Here is a 24,849-nt window from a genome sequence, read left to right as displayed (position 1 = left end):
TTATTGAAAGGCTGTCAACATCAGTAACGGTTCTTGAATGTTGTTACTGAAAATAATCAGACAACAGTAACGATTTTAGCCGCGTAAAACCGTCACTAAAAATCTGTCAACATATGTAACGGTTTTCAAAAGCCGTTACCGATGCCTGTGAAGTTTCAGTGACGGTTTCTTATTTGTTAAACCGTTATAGATAAACTTATAGTAACGATTTTTAATTCATAAAACCGTTACTAAACAATAATCATTTTTTCCCCATATTTGTACCTATATAACAATCATCAATAACCAAAAACCACAATCATCAATAATCAAAAACTAAAAACCACAATCATCAATAACCAAAAACCAAAAACCAAAAACCACAATCATCAATAACCAAAAACCAAAAACCAAAAACCACAATCATTAATTCAAAACAACAATCATCCACAAACTACAATTCATCCACAAACTACAATCCATCCACAAACTACAATCATATCATAAATCCACAAAAACCATTAATTAACGTAGTTCAAATAACATACATTTCAAAAACTATATAAACCTTCAACTAGCCAGAATTCAAGTGGGAGGGGCATCATCACTAGTCGTAGGGGCATCATCTCTAGTGGGAGGGGCAGGTGGACGTGGAGGGCGAGCACCGGGAATCATGGATAATAAGAAGTTCATCGTTTCCCTCATCTCAAGCATCTCATCCCGCATTATATCACGCTCTTCAAATGATTGTTGTCTCTCCCTTTGTGTTTCTTCACGTTCCATTTGACGTTGCCTTTGTGCTTCTTCACGCTCCATTTGACGCTCAAGTAATGCTTCTTCGCGCTCTCTCCGTGACTGAATTTTCTCCGCTTCACGCTTCTCTCGCATTCTCTACATCTCCTCAAGATCAAGGTTCCCGATAGAGTTAAGTAATTACAAAGGATCTTCTGAATGCTCATCGGTCCTCTGTACAAGGTCGTTTAGCGCGCTGCTAAAACCCTTATCTTGTATTCTTTTAGGTGCCATGCTGCAAATATTGAATGTAATGTTTATAAGAAAAATATACAAGTAACCCTTAATAGAAATAATTCAAACTTAATTAGAGTAACGATGATTTATTGGTGTCACAATTTTTCAACATTCAAATAAACCAACAATCCATCAATAATCCAACATACAAATAATCTAACTTAATCTACCAATCCAATAATCTAACATTCAAATAATTTACCTAAATCTAACATCAAATAATCTAACTTAGAATTCAATATTATTTAACCTAACATACAAATTATGCACTAACAAAACATCAATAATCTACTAATCTAACAATGCTATAATACAATAATATACTAATCTAACAATCAAACATTGATTGTAAATAAGAACTAACCTGGATTTGAAAGGGAAAACTGTTGGGTAAAATTATTTTGGCTGAGTGTTGAAATAATTTAACCATTGAGATTTTGATGATGAAATGACTTATGAGTTTTGATGCAGGTGTATTGAAACAATATTTCATAAGACTTGGCTCTAATGAGGTTCATTAGTCCGATTTTGGCATTAGATGCATAGAATTAGACATACAGTGTAACTCATCGTAGTTAGACGTGTAGTCTAATGAATGCATAGAATTAGACGTACAGTCTATCTCATCGGAGTTAGACGTGAGGTCTAATGAATGCATAGAATTAGACGTACAGTCTAACTCATCGGAGTTAGACGTGTAGTCTAATGAATGCATAGAATTAGACGTACAATCTAACTCATCGGAGTTAGACGTGTAGTCTAATGAATATATAGAATTAGACGTAAGTCTAATATACACGGAATTAGACATAAGTCTAATGTGTTCGAAATTAGACGTACAGTCTAACTCATCGGAGTTAGACGTGTAGTCTAATAGACTTGTAATTAGACGGATGGTCAAATAGATATTCAGAATTAGACGTGTAGTCTAATGAATGAACGAAATTAGACGTACAGTCTAACTCATCGGAGTTAGACGTGTAGTCTAATATATTTGCAGTTAGACGGATAGTCTAATTTGTGCGGAATTAGACGTGCAGTCTAACTCAGTGGAGTTAGACGTGCAGTCTAATAGAAAGTGAAAGTTAGACGTGAGTCTAACTCCTTTAGATTAGTTTGAGGTAGAACCGGAATTAGACGTGTAGTCTAACTCAGTGGAGTTAGACGTGCAGTCTAATGGTTATTGGGTAATTAGACGTATAGTTTAATTAGTGAAAGTTAGACGTAAGTCTAACTCCTTCAAATTAGTCTGAGGTAGAACTGGAATTAGACGTGCAGTCTAATAGTTATTGGATAATTAAACGTATAGTCTAATTAGTGAAAGTTAGACGTAAGTCTAACTCCTTCAGATTAGTGTGAGGTAGAACCAGAATTAGACGTGTAGTCTAACTCAGTGGAGTTAGACGTGCGGTCTAATGGTTATTGTAATTAGACGTGTAGTCTAATTCTATTAGACCATGCGGTCTAATAGACTCGGTTATTAAAAGGTGATGTTTGATTTCATTAGACTGATTTTCACAATTCGTCTAACTGAAATACGTCTAATGCTCAGTTTAAGCTGTATGCTTAAAGCTAGCATCTCACCTACCCATGTGCTATAGCTATACCCTACTCCTGCTACACTTTCTAGTTAAGATTAGTACAACAGCTATATGCAACCAACCAAGTAATGCAACGTAAGAGAATTTTACTCACATTACTTGTTTTGTAGGTACAACCCTGATAGAATATTCAGCGCACTACCAGTGATGTATAGCCACGATCCTTGTGCTCATAACCTGCTGTGTACAATGGCAGTTTTCCAATGAAGAGTACCACGTATCATTCTAAAAGATTCGACCGTTAGCTCCTGCTCAGTATTTAACAAATCTAAAGGACAACGGACAATCTGCCTTACGAATTTGCCGATCTTGGTCATCTTGCTTACTGAATTCAAGCCTTTGAATACTCATACTTTGAGGCTGCTTTCTGATTGTACTGTGTGTGAATCAAGAGAGAGCTAGAATCAAATCACTTAAAGTTGAGTGATATTCTTCATCTTGTAATTGAACAGAAAGTGTTCTGTTCAATAGTGAGCTAAGTGTGTGTAAAGTGTATTTGATTTGAATCATATTATAGTGAATCCTTCCGGTGGTTGGAAGAAGGGGTGACGTAGGAGAGTTTCTCCGAACATCCATAAACAAACTGATGTGTTCTTTCATTTCTGTCATCTTTTCATATTTCATCTTGTGCTTCAAACCCAAGTAAACAATTCTGCCTTGAATCTGTTTCAAGTGTTTACAAGTGTTTGCGTAGAATAGAAAGCGAATTAAATCCCTAACATTATTTCTTTTAAACCGTTTTTCATAAGCTTTCATCCTTAGTCAGACCCCTGTCTCTATCGATAAAGTCGATCATATCACAAACTTTAATCCGCGACAGGAAATACAAGGGCAAATTCAAACGATGAAAATTGAATTTTTTGCAAAATAGAATGAAAGAGGAGTATTGAGAAAATAAATTTCATAATGTTTTTTTTTCGTTTGCCAACTCCAAAACACAGTAAATCGGCTTCTCTAGTCTAAGCATTTTCTTTAGACTTATTTCTAAAATGAAAAGAATATTCTAATTAAGAATAAGAATTGTCTAAGCATTGTCTTTACACAGTATATTATTATTTTAAATATTGTAACTAATTGCTCAATAAAAAGTAAAATATATTGGGTACAAGTGTGTCCATACTAACTTTTCACTTTCATTGCATCTTATTTCTAATTAGGTATATTCTAATTAGGCGTGTTCTAGGAAGAAGAACAAATAATCAGGCAAATCCTACACATCCGATTATAAAATATCTATCAAGAACTATTCAGATCATAATGTTTCGATTTAACAGTACCTATTCATACCTATTCAGATCTTATAAACATTTGGTTGAAATCCACAACAATCAACACAACAATCAAGACATATGAAAGGTTAATTCTATATTCTAAACATCCAATTCTAACATCTACATCAAAAGATATGTACAGATGTTAATATTTACCTGGAAGAATAATTTCAAGAACAATCGTCGATTCGGGAAGAAGAGCAGACGGAGAACGGATCCAACTGGTAGGAAGGCGGGCAGGAACATAGAGAAGAGGGAATAAGAAGAGAACTTACCTGATTGCAGGCGGATGATCGGCGTCTTCTACCGGCGACGACTTCAACAAATCAGACTGCGGCAGAAGAAAACGTGCTCGGAGAAGAGGGAAGAAGGGAAAAAGGAAGAAGGGAAAAAGAAAGAAACTGGCGTGCGGGTAATTACAGACTATCTGTAACGGTTATGGAAAAAACTGTTACAGATACTATATTAGTAACGACTTTGTAAGAAAATCGTTACTGATATCCATTCCCAAAAACATTAACTGAAGTCTTATTTGTAACGGTTTTTGCGAAAATCGTTACAGATACTTGTAGCGAAGATGAAAAGACGGTTTACTATTTGTAACGGTTATTGAGAAAACCGTTACAGATACTATATCAGTAACGAATTTGTAAGAAAATCGGTACTGATATCCCTTCCCAAAAATTTTAACTGAAGTCTTATCTGTAACGGTTTTTGAGCAGATACCCTTAACTCGAAATATAAAATTTTAGCCGCTATTATCTGTAACGGTGAATATTTATCTCCGTTACTAATAATTTATATCAGTAATGGTCTTATATAGTCATTACTGATATGTTTTTAACAGTAACGGTTTATTATAACCATTACTGATATAAATTATTAGTAAGGGCGTTCGAGCGCCGTTACTAGCAGTCGTTACAGAAATCATTTTTTCTACTAGTGAAAGCCTTTAAATTAAATAATATTATATTTAGCAAAAATGTTATATTCATTTATTTCAATGTTATTAATTCAAAGGCCAAAAATAAATTTAATAATTATTTAGAAAACATTTTGTATCCAATTATCCCAAATAATTAATTTATTGGCCAAAAATAAATTAAATAATTATTAAGGGAAAATGTTGTATTCATTTATCGCAAAATAATTAATTTAGCGACCAATGAAAAATTAAATTATTATTTAAGAAAATGTTGTTCATTTATCCCAAAATAATTAATTTAAAACGACAAAAATAAATTTAATAATTATTTAGGAAAATGTTGTATTAATTTATCACAAAATAATTAAATGAAGAGCATAAATTAAATAATTATCTGAGAAAAAATGTTGTAGCCATTTAAATTCTAAAATAAAATTAAAACTCTAAAATACACAAATAAATCAATAAATAGAACAGAATAGGCAAAAATAAATGTTATGATTATTAATTTATTTTGTAGGTAAAAATAAATATATATATATATATATATATATATATTAAATGACGAGGGGAATGTCAAACATGACCAAAGTCGTTTGGTCCAAATCAAACCGTCTCTAGACCACGCATAGCTCAGACGCGCAATGAGCAAGGCCAAACGGAAGCCTAGACGGAAGGTTAATGTGAAAGACTCGGGACGCCAAGCGTAGACGAAATCCATTAATGATATTTCACTTTTTAGTCGCAATTCGTTGCTTATGGCCACACGAGTCTATGATAGCGTAAGGAAAATGATCTAAGCGTCATGAGGTATTTTACCCTTTTAAATTAACTCATTTGGTAACCAATGATATATGATTTCAACAATTTTCAAATAAGTCCATGCATCTATAGCTAAAATGACACCGATTTTGTATCCTCCAAACACGGTTGTGTTTTGGTGATTGGTCATGGTTGATCTCCTCTATGTGTGTTGACCCTTCACGCGTTGCACTTGGGTCTTGTTTCTACGTTCATTGGCTTATGGCTTGACCTTCTATGTGTGAGTTGGACCCTTGGTTTTTCCCTATTCTAGCTGGGTCTCGGTAGTTCGCTAGCACTACAACAAAGAAGACTTCTGGCGACCCTTAAAAAGACTTCTGCCAACCCTTAAAAGCGTCGCCAAAAATATCATCGACCCTTATTCTTGCGTCGCCATAAGCAGGGTCGGCGCATGTTATAACAACCCTTGAATAAGCGTCAGTAACATTAATTTAAGCGTGGCCAAAACCACATTTAATTTTTAACAATTTCACTTTTCACTTTTTAATTTTTGTTTTTATTTTAATTTTATTTTAAATTAAATAATCATTAAAAACATTTAAAATAACATTTCCTATTCATGATTAAAAATTTAAATAATAAAAAAGAAACATAAATTTTCTCAATAATATTTTCTTATAAAATAATATCATAATCAAATAAATAAATATTAATTATCATATATTACAAAATTTTAATAATGTTCTAATGTTCAAATAAACAAAACATTAGATTCCTGTTTATTTTCAACTTCAAGTGAACTCTGGCTATGTAGGTAAATGACATGTTTGTGACGTTCACTATTCTTGTCGGAAAACTGCTAACCAACAAAACCATTAAACATTAATGGAGTGATATGATAAACAAAGATGAATCATTAATCACCCGACAAATATTAACAAGTTGAAATAAATCTATCTAAATAGTGCACTTACAACTGTGATGTTCATAGGCTACAAAGGGTTTGATGCTATAAAATTTGTTCTAATCTGCAACAAAAATATTGAAGTCATATATCTGAGACAAAGACTAAAAGACAAGAACCTTAAGAGTCTAAAAAATACACATGACGATAAGTTAGGTAGATATAAAGAATGTAGGAATTACGCAATTTCAAATGCAATTAACCATGTTTAATGACTTAACTAGTATCTATAGCCATGGAGAATTATCTCTCTAAAAATAAATAATAAAATTTATATGTGCTACAAAGAACCATACCTTTTGATTTAACAAAAAAATGTAAAAACTATTGGAAAAAAACTTTTTTAGAATTACCATCATGGTGAACTTCCTATCTAGTGATGCAAATCATATAATACAATGTTACTATCACTAAACCCAAAATAAAATAAAATTAATGAACCAACAATTCTATTTGACCAACATAAATTATAAGACTATATTTGGTTCAATCAATACACATTTAAAATCATTCATCTAAAAATACATACCTTCTTGATGTTTCCAAAACATTTAGATCTCTAGGGTTTAATCGAACAGATATAACTTTGTCTTTATCCCACTCAAACATGTTTACTGTTACACGAAATAACAGGCAATTCAAACTCCACATCATTCAAATGCTCAATGAAATGAAAAAGAGAAGAGAGATTAATACCTATTGGGTTCCCAAACCATTGGTAATCAACCGCCCTAATAAATCTCCACAAATCAACAATTTGTTCATAACAATACTAATCTAATATAAACCATCATTAAAACAAGACATTCATTATTTTTGATATAAACATCCTAGAGTCTAACACTTTGAGGAACAAATTTCAAACACATAATTTGGGGAAAATAAAGCATATTGTTTAAGATTTTATCCTTATGTTGAGTCAATTCTACATTAAACAAGAAGACGTTCATCTGTTCACACTGTCTTCCTTAGGAGGTAAGACTAAGAGGTATCCTTAACAAACCTACCAGGTATCTAAATAGAATCCAGGCACTGATCAATGAGTCGTTACTCCTCCTAGGGGGCTTCTTCGTTACATATTTGTCTGGTGGATTAAAGCCTAAAGTTGTAGTAGGTGGTCAATCAGTAACAAGATTAACCCATAGTAGTTGAACTGGTATGGGACCCTCCGGAATTCCTAAAGCATCCGTCAAGAATATACACGCAACTTCATCGATATTTGAAGAGATCATGTACCTGGAAAACCCATTAAATCCTTTGGTTTACGAGTTAAAAAAATAAAGATAATTCAAAATTCGAAGAGAGAAGAGAGAAGAAAGGTGGACCATGAAAGCCTTCATGTTGTTGTAAATAGATCTGCCTTCACCCACAGCAGCAACAATAGAACTAAAATTGTCATCAGCTAAAACCATATATGATGTTTCTTTTTGGAACCTAAAAATATTATAAGATTATAAATAAAATCAATGCAGCCAAATAAGTTAATGACAGCAAAATTAAAAATACCTCGGTCCCAGAAATACCCATGGCAATTCCGGATCAGCCAATTTCGGGGTAGGCGCATCATTCACCCTATCCTCAGTCATGGAAACAACTTCACCATCTTCTTTAAGCAATCTGACTATGTCTTGTTTATGCCTTGGTTCGGCCCTGGAGAACAACAGCCCTCCACTTGGCATTAAATAAGTTTTAGGATCACCAAGACACATAAACTCCCTCCCTGTTATGCTTCTACAAGTTATATCCTCATGTTGTCCAAATACACCTATTTCACAGAAAATAGCTTCAATTGTGTTCTTGTTGTCTCCCATAATAACCATAACTACTCTACAATCTTCAATTGCTTGTCGGACCTCTTTCCAGGGGATCCTAAACCAAAAAGGGGAAACAATCATGCGTGTGAGGAGATATTAAGAAAGAACCTAGGCAAAAAAATTACAAACTTACTCTCAGACCAGCAAAACCAACAAACATGAGGTTAAATTCTGTTGAAGAATATGTGGATGGATTCAACAAAAGTTGGTGTGCTCAGTGATCTTCATCACCAGTGTAAGTGAAAAACTCTGGAAGATCCTCCTTGTATGCAAAACCCAAACATTGTAGCGCACTTGTTGACATTTCATCTAGACTTTTTAAGATTGTGTTTCTAGAACTTTGATCTAGTGTTACAATAGAACCGTCTAGTAGTTGAATGAAGGAACTTCGTTCCAACAAGTTCACTACACCCTACATTATCATATAAAATCTTAACTATTATTAGAAGAAAATGAAATATTTTTAAAAGATTTAGTGTACCATCTGTGTAAAGTTAGATAAGTTCACATACATTCACAAACAAGGAATTTCTTCCTCCTGAGGTAGAACCGACAATAACTCCCATAGATTTTCTATCCCGGTCAAACTCAAGAGTAGCGACCCATGGATCATGTTTATTCCAAGAATTGGAGAAACCTTTAAAGATAAAAACTTTTTCAACATTCATGTAAAAATGTTTGATAGAGAAAATTACCACAAGTATGAATAACTTACAAAGTAAACCACCGTTCACTCATACCATCAGGAAGTCCCATTTTCTAAACCATCACTTGTAATAAAAGGAAAACATCATAATCGTGAACAAATTTTAAAATATATATACATATATTCTTCTCTTTATTATCTGATCTGATTACCTTCAGAGCTGCCTCGGTAGGCATTCCATTTGCAACAAAATGATTCCCACTTTCTTCAATGCCTGCATCATTGCACAGAGCAACAATCTTTACTATCATTTGAAGATTAGGATTTATTCTTCGCATAGGTCATCCTTGAATTTTTCCATCAAAAGGTCTATATGTAGTCCCTTCTACATTAAAAGGCCGAACATCGTTTGCTCTATCACTTATGGCCACGAGCTTTGATACAGACATCTGGTTTGTGGTTAAAGTACCTGTTTTATCCGAGCAGATGACTGTTGTACATCCTAGGGTTTTAGCACTTGGAAACTTCCGCACAAGTGCATTCTTCTGAGCCATCTTCCAGGTCCCAAGGGCCAAACATGTGGTTATGACTGCTGGTAAACATTCCGGGATCGCAGCTACTTCCAATGCAACTGCAATCTCGAAATAATTGGTGCATTTCTTGAACGAGAACTCCCAAGTGAGGAAATATTTAAGATTTATAAGCCACACCCCAATACATATTGGGAAGAATGTCAATTTTATTTACAAAGTTGGAGCGAGGTGTCAAATTTATTTATAAACTTGTAAAATTCTATTTTTGTTTATAAAGTTGTCAAAATGTGTCAAAAATGAATAAGATAATGGAAGTCATTTAAAAGAGTTAGATTTGTATCCATGTGGCATCCACATATATATTTTTTTAAGTTATTTGATTTTTCATTTCAAACAAACCTAGACTTATTAAATAAGTAAATAAAATTATCTAGTCTTTTTTACTGATCTAAATTACCTCGCCCACATCTTCATCGGTAACCACCGTCGCCGCCCTCTTCACTAGCCTTTGTTACCGTCGCCGCCCTCTTCACCGGCCGTTGTCGTCGCCGCCCTCTTCACCAGCCAAGCCCTAGGGCCCTCTCGCTTCCAAAGTCACCTCACGAACATCACATTAGGGCTTGGTCGTGACGATTTAGTACAATTACAAAAGGAGCATCCTCATTCTGTTTTGACCCGATATGCGAAAAGGGAAGAATGTTGCTTCCTGTGACAATGAAAATCAAGGGGCGGTAAGTTCTTCATTGGCTTCGGAAAGGTTCAGCCAAAATATCTAGAACCGCAACTGCCACCAATTGTATCGGAAATATCTAAAACAGTTCGTTTATTATATGGACCGAAGAATCACTCGACTACTATTCCACTGTTCTTAGTAACGGGCCCACCTCCTGTTGAGCCAAAGGATCTTAGAGCGGCAATTGTGAACATTGACATTGCCTCTCCAAGTTTAAATGTTGTAGAAGAACAGGGAGGAAGAAAAAGAAGTTCGTCCGTGCCTAAAGATGAATTTGGGGAACAGGCGGTGGTTGAAGAGGAGAGAGGAGGCAGTCTCCGGTGGAATTTAACCATGTAGAGAGGAAGGCGTCGGAGATATCGTCGGAAGGAACTGTGTCTGATGATTATTGATTGTGACAGTTAGTTTGAAGTAGTTTATAATTTTCTTTTATTTTCTGTAGAAGATGATTTAAACTCTTACTTATTTCTTGATTATAATGTGCAACAACAATATGGTTGTAAACAAAATATAATTATGTAACTTATCTGAATCTGAAAGAGTATGTCTTTTACTGGATGTTATTTTTTTGTATTTGATATGGAATTATATTTACATGCTTAATGATATTTATTGGTGGTTACGGCTGTGGACGAAGAGGGCGGCGACGCAACAGCGGGTGAAGAGGGCGGCGACGACAACGGCCGGTGAAGAGGGCGGCGACGACAACGGCCGGTGAAGAGGGCGGCGACGGCAACAAAGGCTGGTGAAGAGGGTGGCGACGGTGGTTACCGGTGAAGATGTGGGCGAGGTAATTTAGATCAGTAAAAAAGACTGAGATAATTTTATTTACTTATTTAATAAGTCTAGGTTTGTTTGAAATGAAAGAACAAATAACTTAAAAAATATATATGTGGATGCCACGTGATACAAATCTAACTCTGTTAAATGACTTCCGTTATCTTATTCATTTTTGACACATTTTGACAACTTTATAAACAAAAATAGAATTTTGTAAGTTTATAAATAAATTTGACACCTCGCTCCAACTTTGTAAATAAAATTGACATTCTTCCCAATACATATTACTCCTATAATAGTTGTCAAGGCTTATCCAAATTCATTCAACTTCTTCTTCTTCAATTGACAGTTATTAATGTGTGAATCACTCAATTGATAGAAAGGAAAAGAGCATAATAGTCTTTGATTTTGTGAATACATATTGCAGATCCAATAAAAGAAATACAATCCACATATATATATATATAATATATATATATAATATATATATATATAAACGAACCTATAAATTTCTACATATAGAACTAGTGCAGGTTGCATTTAAACCTTTAACCTTAGAGGGTTTACCAGAGAGATTTATGGCAGCCCTAAGAGATGGAAGAAACCTAAATTGGAAACAATCCCTAATGAGAATAATACAATCCAGTTTAGGTCGGGACCAATTTATTTTAACGTTTTTCCAAACTTACAATTATCCTTATCAGATGCAAATATAACTAACTCCTTAACATTAAATGTTAAAACACATTGATATAATTATGCTCCCGGATCGGAAGTAATGTGTGTTTGTTATAGAATATAATATAAACCCTTATTCACTTTAAATCCACTATGTAGAAGAATGGACAAACCCAATAATGAAACAATTTTGATACAAACAGATTGTGATAAATCAAACATAACTAGTAGAAGACCAGTTAAATTGGAAAAAATATCGTTCCCAGATAACTGGAAAATAGAACAAGCTGTGCCTGTAAAACTACAGGTCTAGAATCATAATAATATATTAGATATATGTCAAAGTGAGGAAGGAAGTGTCAAAGTAAGATTTGACACAAACCTAAAGTTATGTCCAATACAAAGACATAGCTCTATCAAATCATATATCTCACCATTAGATTACAAGGTTGAATATCCTTTTAGGGCATCCACCTCTCAAATAAGGGAAACAACGTTTTCAGAAGATTCAACTCCAATTACAGAAAAATTATATATCAACAGACAAAATATTGTTAGGGAAAATAATACACAAACCCTAAATGAACCAGAACCGACAATGTCGGAAATGAATTTTTCTATTTAGATGATTAGTATACCCAAAATAGATTTCAATACTGGTTCTCCATCCAGAAAAATAATTTCCAAAGAATTTAAAAATCCGGGTTATACCCAATTTAGAAAATGGTTTTTTGAAAGTTTTCACATTTCAGAAATAAAACAATTCGAAAAAGAATTTTATTAGTTCTGTACTGCTAAAAATGCTTTAATTCCTTTTACCACTTGGTTCATAAGCACCTATGTAAAAAATTATATTTCAGTAATTGAAAGAATTTTTAAATTAGAATCAGGGAAAACCTATTTATGGACATATCCACCTCAACAACCTTTCCATATTGAAAAGGGAGAGAAAATAATAAATTTCACGCCATACAAAAATTTAATTGAAAATGATACACTCCCAATAACATGCAAGCATATCAATAATATGTTTGAACAACAAAATTACACAAGTCTATTACTAAATATTCTAGGAGAACAATTACAATCCATGGAAAATAAAATTGAAAAATTAATAAAATTGATAAATGAAATCAAACCAGGTACGTTAAAAATAACCCCAAAGGAAAAAGAAGCTTTACCAACTTTCTAACCACCTCCAATCATATCTGATTTCAAACTAAGACCAATGCAAGAATTTGAGAAAATTCTTGAAGAAAAATTTAGCAAGTTAAGTATTAAAACCTTAGACAAGGAAAACAGAGATCAGATTAATAAAATAGATAAATGGGTTGATAAGCCTATACAGAGTAAATTTTACTATAATAAACCAACACCAATGGATATTTTACATGAAGAATACACAGATAGATATATAATATATATATATATTTATATATATATATATATTATATATTATATATATATATATATATTATATATATATATATATATATATATATACATATACATATACAAAATTCAGGCAAGAACTGTATTTTTGTAAAATTCTCTCCGACGATCAAAGCTTTGATCTAGGTTTCAGGAAAGACACATCCTAAGAGTGTTCTTTAGTTGTTGCTAAACATCCAGATTCACTGTATTTTGATTTGTAATTGAAATTTGAATTTTTTCTTAGTTTCGGCCAAATAGGATCACACATTTATTTTTATTTTAAAACCTTAAGTGTTTGTTTCAAATTAATTATTTTCACCCTTTTAGCTTTAGTTTTGATATTTTGAAATACACAAAATATTAAAATAAACATGGAAAATATTTTACCAATTTATTTTACTTATTTTTTTTATATTTTTAGGATTTAAATAAATAATTCTTTAGATGAATTTGATACAAAATTCACTCAAATTATTTATTTTTGTTCTTTAATTATTTTAAACTTATTTTGAAATAATATGGGTATAACATTTATTTCAAATTATTTTATTTTTTATTTTGTCCTTAACCCCTAATTAATTTGATTAATTAACAGAATCATAATTAATTGTTTTAAATTGGTTTTTGGCGATGAGGTTAATTATTTTGATCTTATTTATTTAAAAATAATTCAAAATAATTATTTTAATATTATAAATTGAAGCGTTGATTTTTAGTGTTTACAATATCTAATAATTAATATTTAACATATTTAAAACAAATTTCGATCAATTAATTAAACAAAATCAAGTAAAAAATTACTAATATAGTACCAATTTCAAACAAACCTTCTTAGTAAACAAAAATCGTGAAAAAGACCGGTTGGTATATTTAAAAAAAAAATTCTTTTATAACAAATTATATGTTTTCAAGTTCTAATTGGGTGGATAATACATTTGTATTGTTTGAATTCATTTGAATGCTTATAGGTCACCAATTCCAAAGACTTCCTAATGAAGCGAGGGCTCTCTAAAAGTAAGGAACAAAGCTTCAAAATATATATATATATATATATACAATTTTTCAACACTAAATTTTAATTTATAAATGTCATGGAAGAATCAAAATATATGAAATTTTCAAACTTAGATAAATAATAAATAAAGGATTGAATTTTCTTAATAGGGTTATTCAATAAACAAAGTGCGGAAAAGAAAACAAATTACCATAGTCATTAACAATAACAATTATTTGCTAAATGTCAAATATATTATTAAAAATAAAAAGTGATTCAATTAGTGCCAGGTGGCATGCTTGGGGGCAGATCTTTTCCTTCCACGTTAATTCCTCATCAGTAACTCCCCAGCAAATTCTTCCCCACCGCCGCCCCCTCGGAGCTCCGGCGAAAGTGTTGATTGACTGCCCATGAATCCTGTTGTTGAGATGATCCAATATTTGGATCAAACTCAAAAGAGGTGCCATGTCATAGGTGGCACCGCCAACCAAAGGGTAGTCCGACATGGACAGAGAATACTGTGGCTGTTGCTGAGGTGGCGGCTGAGGTGGTGGCTGCCTGGGCTTGCAACCACGCATTCTCTCGTTGAAGATTGATCACCTATATATATATATAATTTATGTCCACAAAAAGGTATTAAAAAATTAAAATTTTAAATAAAATAAAAAGCATACCACTTAACCAGAATTTCTATCTAACATCTTTGCTTGTTAAAATTAAAATTTCAAATAAAATGAATTAAGAGAACATACAACATATATAGTAGTACATAACAAAATATATATATATATATATATATATATATATATATATATATATATATATATATAAAAGCAAGGTAAAAAAAGTTTGGTTAATATCTAATAACATAAATATTGTGTTGATATATTTTAAATATAAATTTTAATTTTAATATATATATATATATATATATATATATATATATATATATATATATATATATATATATATATATGAATGAGATAAATTATATTAAAACAAGATGACTTCATTTTAAATTTGAATATTACCATAATCTAATATAATATTTGATAATTTGTCGTGACATCAAATTTTATTTTTGAAACGTTCATTTTGTGAATAGTTTTTCTTTAATTAATAATGTGGTTATGAAAGTGACGTCTATAAGATAAACAAATCAAATTGAATCAAAATATTATAATATTAGTTAAAAGTTAAGTCAAAATGACAAATAAGATAGTTATCCTTAACAGCGTTACGACGTTGATAAGAAAATAAGTAATCTAAATTAATCTTTACAAAATTATTAAACAAACCAATTATTTCATAAGACCAAACATACATATAAGATCACCATATAATTACATCCAATTGTTTTTAAAAGATTTGACCTAACTATTGCTCTAAATTGTTTCCAAATTGATGCGATTAATTAACTTATGTTAAATCATGTTACTATTGATATTTAAATACATAAGTACCTGATTTTGGAGACCAAAGATTTGAGATACGCAACCATAGATAGGATCTTGGAGACGAGCATGAGCTTCATAATTTAAAGTCCTAATTGCCTCTGGCCGTTTGTCGATCGGAATATTCGCTAGAAGTTTTGTAACGTTGTTTGCTCCGAATATCTTATGAATCAACGTGAAATTGGCGGTTCCTTGATCGGAATCAAAGTAAGGTGCGAATATACAATTATCGAGGCATTTCTTTCGTAAGTATCTACATGCTCCGCATGGTCTAATAATGATTTTAGCGCTGGAATTGGTCTCGGTGCGCACGTTGTTTATTGTTTCCTAAGAGAAGTTGGAGTTTTTTTAGGTAAAAACTTAGGATGAATAATGATTATCTTGTGTGTTTTTTTAGATTGTTGAGAGTTGGTAGAGTTCTTTTTCTTGTAAAGTGAAGGGATAGGAAAAGAAAATTGTGTCATTGGTTGTAATTAAATACTATTTATCTTTGATATTTTAGAATTTTTTTCATAAAATATTATTATCACATCATGTATATTTCAAAATTAGTATTCTAATATCTTTTATTTTATTTTTATAAAGTAGATTTTAAAAAATATATATATTTTAATATTTATTTCAAATAATTATTTCAAAAAGTTTCGTCAACAAAATAAAAAAATAACAAAAATAACAACAAAAATGGCAAACAAAAAACTTTTCTACAGATGAAATAAAAAACTCTAACCACAACTTGGTGGTTATCACGGAGATTAAACTAAAGATCATACACAAAACGAACCTCACTAACAAAAAATCAAATTATTTTTACTCTTTATCTAAGCACTAATCATTTATATCTTGTCGCTTTAGACCAGGTATACACTAAAATTTAATTATTCAGTCTCAATGAGGTCCTGAGTTCGAACTCGTGAGACGAGAAGATAAGTAACTCGTGGAGATTCCAAAAGAGTTGTGGAACCCAGCGTTTTAAAAGAAAATTAATTTACAAAATTTATAAAAAATTCTCAAATAATTCTGAGTCCTTAAATAATTTTCCAAATATTATAATACTCGAAAAGGGGTTTAAAATAAATTAAATAATTATTTATGAAATATGTTGTATTCATTTATTCCAAAATAATTAATTCAAAAGGCCTCTAAATTAAATAATATTATATTTAGCAAAAATGTTATATTCAGTATTTCAATGTAATTAATTCAAAGGCCAAAAAAATAAATTCAATAATTATTTAGAAAACATGTTGTATTCAATTATTTCAAATAATTAATTTAATGGCCAAAAATAAATTAAATAATTATTAAGGAAAATTGTTGTATTCATTTATCTCAAAATAATTAATTTAGCGGCCAAAGAAAAATTAAATAATTATTTTAAAAAAATGTTGTATTCTATTATCCCAAAATAATTAATTTAAAACGATACAAATAAATTTAATAATTATTGAGGAAAATGTTGTATTAATTTTTCACAAAATAATTAAATTAAGAGCATACATAAATTAAATAATTATTTGAGAAAAAATGTTATAGCCATTTAAATTCTAAAATAAAAATAAAACTCTAAAATACACAAATAAATCAATAAATAGAACATAATAGGTAAAAATAAATGTTAGGTTTATTAATTTATTTTGTAGATAAAAATAAATAAATATATATACTTATATATATTAAATGACGAGAAGAATGTCAAACATGACCAAAGTCGTTTGGTCCAAATAAAACTGTCTCTAGACCATGCATAGCTCAGGTGCACAATGAGCAAGGCCAAACGGAACCTAGACGGAAGGTTAACGCCAAAGACTCGAGACGCCAAGCGTAGACAAAATCCATTAATGATATTTCACTTCTTAGTCACAATCAGTTGCTTATGGACACTAGAGTCTATGAGAGCGTAAGGAAAATGATCTAAGCGTCATGAGGTATTTTCCCCTTTAAAATTAACTAATTTGGTAACCAATGATATATGATTTCAACAATTTTCAAATGAGCCCATGCATCTAGGGCTAAAATGACACCGATTTTGTATCCTCGTGATTGGTGATGGTTGATCTCCTATATGTGCGTTGACCCTTTCACGCGCAACGCGCTTGGATCTTGTTTCTGCGCGCATTGACTTGTGGCTTGACCTTCTATGTGTGAGTTGGACCCTTGGTTTTTTCCTATTTGGGTTGGGTCTCGGTAGTTCGCTAGCTACGGTTGTCCCATGGCTGTACACGCCGGTCGCCTTCAGTCAACATGTTTTTAAATTTTATTCCAACCTGCAAAATAAACATAATTTATATTAATTAATAAGCATATATTTCATTGAACCTATTATGTATTTATTAATTTCTTTGTATGTTTTTGATTTTATTTGAAGATAACCTAGATTTTAATTATTTTAGAATTAGATCGATTCTTAAACTAATTATTTATTTTAATATCATGTAATGAGTTGTTTTAGAATTAAAACAAAATTATTGGTTCAAAATTATTTTAAAATTATAAAATTCAAAAATTGGGTGTCTACCCAATTAAAAATATAAAATTATTTAAACATGAAACGACAAAAACATAACATTAAAACATGATTCAAAATATATAAATTCGTAAAAAATACAATTAAATAGCTAAAAAGTCCTATAGTAGTTATTTATGTAAATTTTTATAATTATTGTAGAGTAATTTCAATATTAATATTTTAGCAAAAAAATAAATAAATAAAAATGATAAAAAAAATATGATTTTGTTTAGAACAAAACTCAAAATCAAACAAGGCCTAGATTATATAATTATTTTAGGTTCATTTGTGATTGATTACACCAAACTAAATTAAGAGGTGAAATTTAAATATTATTTTTTGAAAAAGAATTTAATAATTTATGTTCATTCTCTCTTTAGAATTAGTAGTGTTCTCATTGAGTCTATTTTCCCGTATTTAAGTTACAAGTTTTTTCTATACTAATAATTCATCACTACTACTCCATTATCATCACTTATATCATATTCTTAGACAACTTACATTCTCAGGACATGATATCTAAAGATTTGGAAATATTGGATCTTTATGACGGGTAAGTAATCCTACTCTTTAGCTTTCTATTACTCAAATATTCTCTTGGTGATTATTCATTCTTCTATAGTTCCCATGTTTTTCTTGTTCACTTTCTTCTATTGCTCCAATTTCTAATTTAATTTACGTTTTTCATACTTGTTCTAACTTCTAATCATTCATTATGATAAAACTCTCGAATGATCTATTTAAAATGAGATTTACAAACTTAGTTGATCATGATATATTCCTTAAGAACTCTCCAAGGACAGTCGAAGAAAATCTCACATGTTCATTAAAGAATGTCCAAATGACTTACTTGCCGATAAACACGACTTCACATTTACCCCAATAACCATTCATATCCCTACTTTGCATACTCCTCTAAAAAATCATCACATCATAACCACAATTCTAAGTAGATTGAACCTCAATTTTATGAATAAAATTTCATATAATATTTGGATAATTTCATCAAATGTAGAGTTATCATTGATACAACAAAACTACTATATAGCATTGAAGTGTCCAATTGAGGATACTCATGGACCACAATTTCTGTATCATCCTTCATCTCTAATTTTAATGAATGTATATCTCTAAAATGGACAAGAGAGCGTGCATTGATTCACGAAGACAATTACCTAGGTAAATGCTTTAAGAGAAAAAGAAAAACTTAAAGAGTTTCAAAATCAAATTAGGATTTCGTGGAAGAAACAAGTAAGACGTTGGTTCGTCGATACCAAACTAGGAGATTTATTAGCCATAGCAAACGAACGTCAAGAAAATAGACTATATGTGATTCAAGTCTGGTGGATATTCCTATATTAATACATGGTTTACTTTCACTCTCATCCATAATTTCTTTCTCTTCAAACCCTCATCTTATATCTTATGTTCAAAATTATAACTCTTCACAAAGAGTTTTGGTGGCTATACAATAAAGAATTTATTAAGATGGTGAAAGTACATTGGCAAGACCTAGATAATGAGGGTCTCCCTTTTTGCACTAAGTTACATCGAATTGACGAAACCTTAAATAATTGGGATAACACTATGTTTGGAAATTTTCTAAACATATTTATGATCTTACCAATAAACTCACTAACTTAATTAATTATGATTGGTTTGTATGTCTTGGAAAGAAAAGATTAAACAACTCAAGAAGAATGAGGAAAAACTTTGGGGAGTGAGGTGGAGAACTAAAACTCTCAAATTTTAATCCAACTATTGAACTTGTCTAACCTAAATAATGAGATTAACATCCACAATGGAGGAGGTTTGTGTTACCACATTTCATATAGAGTAAAAAAGTTCATGAGCGATGGGTATTCGGGTTTATTTTTTCAATCATTTTGGGAAATCATTAAAATAACCTTTTCAAAGTTCACTTTAATTTCTTTACTCATGGTATTCTACTAGCCTCGTTAAATGAAACTAACCTCGTAATGATTCACATAATTCCAATTCCTGAGTGTGTGAATTAATTTAGACCCATTAGGTTATGTAACTTTGCATATAAGACGATCTCAAAGATTTTGATGAATAGATTATAATATCTCTTAAGAATGATTGGAAGTAGAGAACAAGGAGCATTAATTAAAACCGACAAATCCAAGATAATATTTTCACCTCCCAATAAATGTTCCATAACTTTAAGAAAATAGAAAAAGGGAGAAAATTTAATTATACTATAAAAATTGATATGGAAAAAGCATATGATAGGGTAGAATGGGCTTTTCTAAGAGCTATGTTAACTAAATTAGGTTTTCACCTAAAAATGGTTGACAACATAATGTCATGTGTTAAGATTGTATCATACAATGTTTGTCCATATTTTGTTATGCAAGAGGAATGCGACAATGATACCCGCTTTCACCATATCTTTTTAATCTTTTGACTAACTGTATTTCTAATATTTTCTAGGATGTGGAGCACAAAAACTTGTTTGAGAGAGTTAAACTTATTCATAATTGTTCATATATTGGTTTAATCATGTTTGAAGATGATATTCTTATTTTTATAAAAGTTTCTCAAAATAATATTTTGTGTATTTCAGGCCTACTTTATAAATTTTCATTTGCATCAAATCAAAAAATTAATATGCATAAATCTTCAATGTCCTTCTCAAGTAATATTCTTATCCATAATTAAAACTCCCTTAGTTCTTCTTATTAGAATTGCACATTATCAAGGTCAGTGTTAGGATCTAGATCGCCGTTGGTGAACCGGGGGTTGGACCGGTTAGCGGTTCTCACTCGTAGGGTGGTGATTAATCTGGTTAGAGATTAACACCGGGGTTTCAATACTACACAACCTGTCACAAACCCTTGAACTAGGTTCAAGCGCGGAAGAGGTTTGCTTTCAGGTTGAAGTAGCACACTTGTTTGATAGACAAGGCCGGTTTTGGATGATAGAGATTTGGAAATGGTGGGTCGGTTTCGGTAATCTGGATATTCGGTATGGTTAGTATAGAGTCGGTTTAGAGCGGTGTGGTTAAGTTAGTCGGTTAGATAATGAAGCCGGCAGAAAGTAAATAACAAGACAGATTTTATGGATGTTCGGAGATAAAACTCCTACGTCACCCCTTCCTCTCGAAACCGCGAGAAGGATATTCACTAAGGAATACAAGTACAAGCCGATCGAGACTTATTTCCTGCTCGATAACACTCTTACAATTTACACCGAAATTGTAAAACACACTTTAACTTTCAACACTTAGGCTTTCTAAAACAGCACACTCTTATCACTTGTAGTAAATGCTCTTAGCGCTCGTTATCTCAATAATGTGTCTCTTAATATCTCAATATCACACTGTTGTCCCACATTTACTCTTCTACAAATGCCTCCTTTTATAGGTGAAATATGCCAACGGTCATATTTCACTTCCTTGAATCTGATTGGTTGAGCAGAGGTGCAGTGATTTAGTGTTTCAGAGGTTCAGACCTGCGGTCGCTTCCTCAGACCTGATGGTCAACCTCAGACCTGGTGTTCTGTCTCAGACTTGTCGGTCTGTTTCTTCCGGTGAGTAAGACAAACCTGCCGGGTTTGTCTTTTACTTGATGTAGGCACTGTCTGTTGGACAGTTGTCTGTACTTGGAAGATTTCCTTTCTGGCTTATCCCGAAGTGGAAGGATCCGGTAGTACTGTTTTTCTGCAGCCTACAGTCTTTCCTCAGACTTGCATGGATATGGAAGTATTCAGTCTGTTCCTTTGGTATCATTCTCAACAGATACCCAAATTGTCTTCTTGTACTGGTCGGCCGCTTGACTTAGCCGAAAGGCTTTTGGTATGAGTGATGTAACCGGACTTCTTCCGGTTATTCCTCTGTCTTTTGGATGAACGGCTATTTGATGATTCCGGTTTTAAGCTTTGGCCGATCCTTTCTTTGTACGGTCACGTTCCAAGTATTCTTGATCGGTTTGGTAGCTTGACCGGTTAGTTTTCTTTAGCCGGTTCCGGTTCGGTTCCTTGTTCCTGCATGGAAAGTTTATTTAAGTTAGGTTTATTTGAACCGGTCTTATTTTATCTAACAATTTCTCCCTTTTTGATTATTTTATTTAAAATTATCAAAATCATGTAAGTTTGCAACCGTAGGCCGGTTGTTTTGTTTGGCCGGATTTTTGAAACTGACTTGGGATAATTTTTCGAAGAATGTTTGAGAAAATTTTTGGAAGAGTCTTTATAAGAGTCTTTATCTTTTTATCTTATCAATTTCTCCCTTTTTGATTATTTTATTTAAAATTATTAAAACTAAGTAGAAATGCAAAAGATGGCCGGTTTCAAAAAGTAACTTTATATATATATAGGTAACCGAAAGAGACAAAATATATATAAAAGTACTAAGGCAATAAGAAGAAAGGTAGTCCCTATTCAGAGTCCGTGAAGTCATATATGCTCTTCTTCTTCGTTTGCTGTCGACCGGTCGGTTCGGAAGTTCGGCGTTTTGTGGACCGGGACTGCAGTTGTTCTTCGACTTCCTCTTCGACTTGGTCGTCCTGCTGCGATGTACCCGTTACGACCGTGTCAGTGACCGTATTGAGCAGCTCGGCTATCTGAACTTTCTTAGGGACCTCCTTCTTAGGAGCCTCCCTCTTCCGCTTTTTCGGCGCTGAGGCGGAGGCGGCTGCCTTTTTCTTCTTGTTTTCCTTTGCGTAGCCTTCCAGCCTCCGTGCCTCCCTTTCCAACCGTGCGGCATCCTCCGCATCTTGAGTGGCTACTTTTTCAGCAAACCCTGGGAATATGGCCTCCGCCTTTTTAATTCGCGCGGCTTCCTCTTCCGCTTCGGTCAGCTGAGATGAGCGCGGTGCCTCTTTATCTTTTCCTGCTTCGGCATCCAGCGCATCCTGGACCCTCTTAGCTACTTGAGCATCAGCCGCTACAGCCGCGGCGTCCGCGTTCACCTTAGCCCTTAGAATTTCTGCCATTTGTTCGGAAAGCGCCTTCACTTCGGCCACGAGATTCCCATTTATCTTCTCGAGTTCGGAGACCCGGTTAAGTGTCGTGTCGATCAGATCCTCACTCATCTCAGTCAGCCGTTGATCGGTATCTCTCTCAAGTCGGTTGAGGTCATCCTTTAAATCGGAGGTCACATCCTCCAGAATTGCAGTTCGCTGAACATATTTATCGCGCTGAACCGCCTCTTCCCGCATATCATCGCCGATTTCTGAGATTCGGTCCCGATTGGAATTCAAAAGAAACCATGTGGCATCGGCGAAATTGAGTGCCGAGCCAGTGATTCTTTGGAATCTATCCTTGAATGGTTGAACCACTGTACCTTCGAACTCTTGAATACGGTCATCAATCCGTACCGATGTGGATGCTTCAAGCTTTTGAAGTCGGTCCTCAACCCATTCTTTAGTAAAGTCTGAAACGGGGGCTTCCGGCTGTGGGGGAGGTGATTGCTCGGTGAGATTTGGATCGGCCCTGTCACTGGATTCTATCGGTGCCGTATTCTCCCTTGGAGGAGTTGGATAGTTGACCGGAAACCTTTCGATCTCGGGAGCAGTATAGACCGGTACTTGCATTCGGCTACATATGGCTTCCAGCCGCTCGATTTCTTGAATTAGTTCCCCTTTGGCTTTTTAAAGCCTTGCTATCACCCGCGGCTCTACGGTGTCCATCGATTCCATCTTGTTGATCTCCTCCGTTTAGTTTCCGAAGTTGGACCTTCGTTAATAAGAGACATGTTCGGTATTGTACCTCTTGGAGTGTGTTGGAGTTTGTAATGTCCATCATCAGGTCCTCCACTTCCTCCAATCTGTCGATGCATTGCTTTTCCGTGTGGCCCGGTAGGATTTCTCTATAAGGCGTACCGAACCGGTGCTCATGCCACTCCAAGTATAGCTCTTCAATCGTCTCGGCTCGCCTTTTGACGCCTTGAAGGAGTTTCCGGGCTAATCTATCGGCCTCTGCTTCTTCGGCCTCCTCCCTCGTTTTGTCGGCGCCTTCGTCATCGGCTTCTTTGTCAACCTCTTCTTCACCACCCTCTTCTCTGTCCTCGGCGGTCTCAGGGTTGATGTTTGACCCGGCATTAGTCGGACTCTGGGCAGAATAGTCGTCTTTATTGACCGTTCTGTCATCCTCGGTCTTCTCCGGATCGGTGTGCTCAGATGCCCACTCATCTTCTGTTTGCTGTGGTGGTTCTGAGGAGGATATCTTTTCTTTGCCTTTGATTTCGGCCTTTGCTTTGGCTTGGCCAACTTTCTTGGCGGATTTCTTCTTTCGGCCACCTGTGGAACTGGGGGCCGGCTGCGTTCTTTCAAGGAATTGCCTTGATCTAATGAGGCATCGTTTTGCGACAGCGACGCCGGGACCGATGTCGAGATTTAGGTGGAGGAAGATCTTACCGAGAGGCACGGCGTATCCCCACGACCGGTTTGAGTCCGGTTTCACCATATCCATAAGGTTGCTGAACACCGCTCTTGCCCAGTTGACCTCTCTTCCCTCCATCAAACCGATTAGCATCTTGATTTTATCTCTTGTGAGGTTGCTGAGGTTTCCTCCCCTCGCAAGAATCGCCCGTGCGAAGATGTCACACACCGGGATTAACTCCGGCTTCAACATTTGTTTGCTCCCGGATGTTTTGATCGGCTCATTAGTTGCCGATAGAATGTGGCAAGCCGCCTCAAAGGTGTCCTGCTCTATTTCTGCCGTTGCATCCTGGACGGTTGTTGGAAGATGCAGGCTCTCGGCCACCAATGCTTTGGTGA

At 33.5% G+C, this 24,849-nt stretch overlaps 1 pseudogene; it reads right to left on the bottom strand.

Moving 5' to 3' along the window:
* Window positions 1–912: 912 nt before the first annotated feature.
* Window positions 913–23,664, bottom strand: LOC124943484 (annotated as a pseudogene).
* Between the last annotated feature and the right edge of the window lie 1,185 nt (window positions 23,665–24,849).

Source organism: Impatiens glandulifera, chromosome 6 (genome assembly GCF_907164915.1).
Source record: "Impatiens glandulifera chromosome 6, dImpGla2.1, whole genome shotgun sequence".
NCBI classification, from domain to species: Eukaryota; Viridiplantae; Streptophyta; class Magnoliopsida; order Ericales; family Balsaminaceae; genus Impatiens; species Impatiens glandulifera.
This window is presented reverse-complemented; position numbering and strand designations above follow the sequence as displayed.